Genomic DNA, 4,207 nt, shown 5'->3' with positions numbered 1-4,207 from the left:
TTATTCTGTACTAAAATTTTTCTGACTTCTGGTATATGATTTTTTAAGATAAAATGTTTTTCTTTTCAAAGAAAATTAGTTTCTGAACTTTGGCACTCAATAACTTTTGAGTTAATCGACCAATCTATGAATATGAATACATCAAATGAAAGCTTGATGTGTCCTCTTTCGATTAAGCTAATTTGCAGAAAAATGGTATCTCTGCTTTTAAAGATATAAATTATTTTGTAACAAAGAAAATTAGTTTTTGAACTTTGGCACTCAATAACTTTTAAGTTAATCGACCAATCTATTAATATGAATACATCAAATGAAAGCTAGAAGTGTCCTCTTTCGATTAAGCTAATTTGCAGAAAAATGGTATCTCTGCTTTTAAAGATATAAATTATTTTGTACCAAAGAAAATTAGTTTTTGAACTTTGGCACTCAATAACTTTTAAGTTAATCGACCAATCTATTAATATTATTACATCAAATGAAAGCTAGAAGTGTCCTCTTTCGATTAAGTTAATTTGCAGAAAAATGGTATCTCTGCTTTTAAAGATATAATTAATTTTGTAATGCAACCTCGTTTTTACAAATATTTGCTTTCCATTTTTAAAGAAAATGTGCTCTATACTATATAAAAACTAAGTATATTTAGAAAACCAAACATATTTTTTACTGTTATCCGTCTTTTATTTCATAGTTTTTAATTAAATAATAATGTTTTAATTAATTAAAATTTGAAATGACATCGTAATAAAAAATCGACGCTAACTATATTTTGACATTAAATTTCCCAAATTTATCATCAATGCAAATTAAACTGTTTTGCATTCACAAGTTAGCGTATAATTTAATTAATTTTATTTAATTTGTTAATCGAACAATATATATAATATTAGACATTAATTGGCTTAGAAAAATTCTAGTTTTTTGTTCAAATAATATCTTAGATGCAATAGTCTTAATAAAAATTCGACGCTAACTATATTTTGATATTTAATATCCCACATATATCATCAACGCAATTTCAACTGTTGTGCATGCCCAAGTTAGTTCACATTTAATTTAATTATATATAATTTGTTAATCGAATAAGATATATAATATTGTATATCAATCGTTTTAGAAAAAATTCTAGTTTCTTATTTTGATAATATCTTTGATGCAGCAAGTTTAATAAAAAATCGACGTTAGCTTTTCTTTTGCAGTACTATGGACTTATCAATAACTCTGCAACTGTACATTATGTTTTTCAGTGCCATTTTAATTTTTCAGCGAATTTAATTTAAGATGGTATGCCATCTATTAACCAACTTTGTACAGATTTTTTGAATAATTAATAAAATTAAATTAATTTCGATTTTTTTCAAATAATTGTGCTTATTAGAGTATTGTATTGAAAGTTATTTATATATAAACTGTTTTCTGACTTCTGGGATATGCTTTTTATAAGAAAAATGTCGTTTTTAAAGGAAAATTAATTTCTGAACTTTGACACTCAATAACTTTTAAGTTAATCGACCAATCTATAAATATGAAGACATTAAATGAAAGTTTGAAGTGTCCTCTTTCGATTAGGCTAATTTGCAGAAAAATGGTACCTCTGCTTTTAAAGATATAATTAATTTTGTAAAGTAACCTATTTTTACAAAATTTTATTTTCCTTACTTTGAAGAAAATTTTTTCTATATTATGTAAAGAGCGATTATATTTAGAAAAACAAACATATTTTTTATTGTTATAAGCTTTTTAGTTCATAATTTTTGGTCAAGTAACAAAGTTTTAATTAAATAATGTTTGAAAATGATATCTCTATTTTCATCGCAGTACTGCTCCTAAGTTAATCGAACAACCTATACAAAATTTTACATTATATGAAAGATAATTTTATCCTCTTTCGAATGAGCCATAAAAGAAAAAAATGGTACCTCTAGTTTAAAAGTTATTAATAAATTAGTGACCCCATCTTTTGGGGCTGATTTTTATTTTTCATTTTTCATACAAATTACATCATTTACACATAAAAGTTGAATGTAGATAGTAAATTAATTCAATTTTCTACTTAATAATGCCTTTTGCTGCATTAAATTTAATAAAATAATAAATTTTTCCTTAATTAAACTATACTGCATTTTTCATGCGGCGAAAAATGTTCCAATTCCATTTTGGACTTATCGTCGACGCTATCTTCACGCACATTTTCTAATGTCAAAAAACCAAAACAAACATCAAAATTTCTCAAAAAATGCTCTTATTTCAGCAAACATCGTGGTGAGTAGGGACGGGGTTGGGGAAAATCATCTCGAACCATTGTGTAGCATTATAGTTTTTCTTTTTGTACTGCGTGATATTTTCATCTCATTACACAAAATTTTGAATATTAATTTAATAATCCAGAAAATTTTATATACAATTTTTTGAATAACTTTCAGTTTCTTTTCTTTGTCTTCTTTGCATAATAGTATCAATATTAGACTTATTAAATAAATAATTAAGATGACCATATCGATTGGCCGAAATATTGGAATATGTATGTCTAATATTTTGCCATTATATTAAGTAAATCTAATGAAATTATTTTTAATAAAAATTTAAATGGACATCATGGCATACAAAAAAATCATTGAATTTGAACAATTTAATATAGTTAAACTTAACGTATTTAAATTTCTATGAATAACTGTGAAAACAAATTAAATATTTAAATTCATGGTCTGTTTATTGAAATAAAAGGATAATTGAAAACTGTATATGTTTGCTATCATAGTGTATGTTGATTACTTAATTTGTGTAATATTGAATAGTTTGAAATTAAATGCAAGTAGGAACTAAAATTTGTAAGACAGAAACGTTACCGAAGTAAGTTAAAATAAAAATTTAAAGGTTTACATAAATTTTTTACCATAAATTCACGAATTCTTCATTTTATTAATTGAAAATAAAACAAAAAAGAAAATAAAATTATCAAAAATAAAAATTTAAATTAAAAAATTAGGCACCACTAAATAGCATTTATATTTAATCACTTAATTAAACTTTGCATATGTTAATCTAAAATAAGTAAATACCCATTTATAACATTTATTTGATTAATATCTCTTAATACTGAAGCATGAAATAAGATGTATTAAATTTTTTTTATATATAATTTTACTGAAAACAATTTTACAATAAAACAAAATTTAATTATTTTAGGCATAATAATCAGAAAAAAGAAAAAACTTCCGTTTCTGTATTGAAATGCAATCGTCAATAATTATAAAATATGTTAAACAAATATGCCCAATAAAAAATATATATATATATTTACAAACATGCTACAATCTTAGTGATCAATTCAAATATTTTTAATGCATATTTTCGTGTTTTTTTTTTGAGTATAATCCTATGAATAGATAGTTTGTGTTTTGGAATAAACCATACTTATACTAAATTTTAAATATTTAACGAATGTTTTTGGCATACTTTTCCAATATAAATTAGTATATTTATTACTCTGGGTGATTAAGAGTACAAAGGTAACCTTTTATAATTTGTTATGAGAATCAAAACACTTGATAGTTTTTATATTTATTTATATATTATATAAATAAACATTTTCTGTCCATTTATAAGTATGTATTTGAAAACAGGATATTTTTTGTTAACTAATTTTGCAATCTTGTGATATATAATTTTTTAATGTCAAAAGTGACGCATTTAATGAAGAAAAAAAAAACTTTTTAAAAGTTAGAAAAGTTCATATAGAAATGAAAAGACAACAAAAATTTTTTTTATTAATGAAAAAGAAATAAATCATTAAAAACTTGAAACAAACAACGAAATCACTGAAAATTCAAAATAAAATAAAATAAAAATAAAATAAATATTTCTCAACAGCTGTTTAGTTTGTACACAAAATTCGAAACTAATACGAATTTAAATTCCAATATAAAAATATTGTTAATCTTTAGTTAGTGTAGACGGCTAGTTAGAAAAGGTTATTTTGAACCTATACTAAATTCCTTATTTATGGAAAAATTAGTTTTGCTTTAAATAGTTTCTTTATATTATTTTTAAAATTCTTTTATTGTTAATATGTAACAGTAAGATATTATGTATATGTATTAAACAACTATATACAAAAATTTCATTAACATTTTTGTTTTCACTACTCTTTCAGTGGTTTTCAGTGTTTTAGAGTGTTGTTTATCTACTACTACTACTCTTCACCCATTGA

This window comes from Teleopsis dalmanni, chromosome X (genome assembly GCF_002237135.1).
Source record: "Teleopsis dalmanni isolate 2A chromosome X, ASM223713v2, whole genome shotgun sequence".
Classification (NCBI taxonomy): Eukaryota; Metazoa; Arthropoda; class Insecta; order Diptera; family Diopsidae; genus Teleopsis; species Teleopsis dalmanni.
This window is presented reverse-complemented; position numbering follows the sequence as displayed.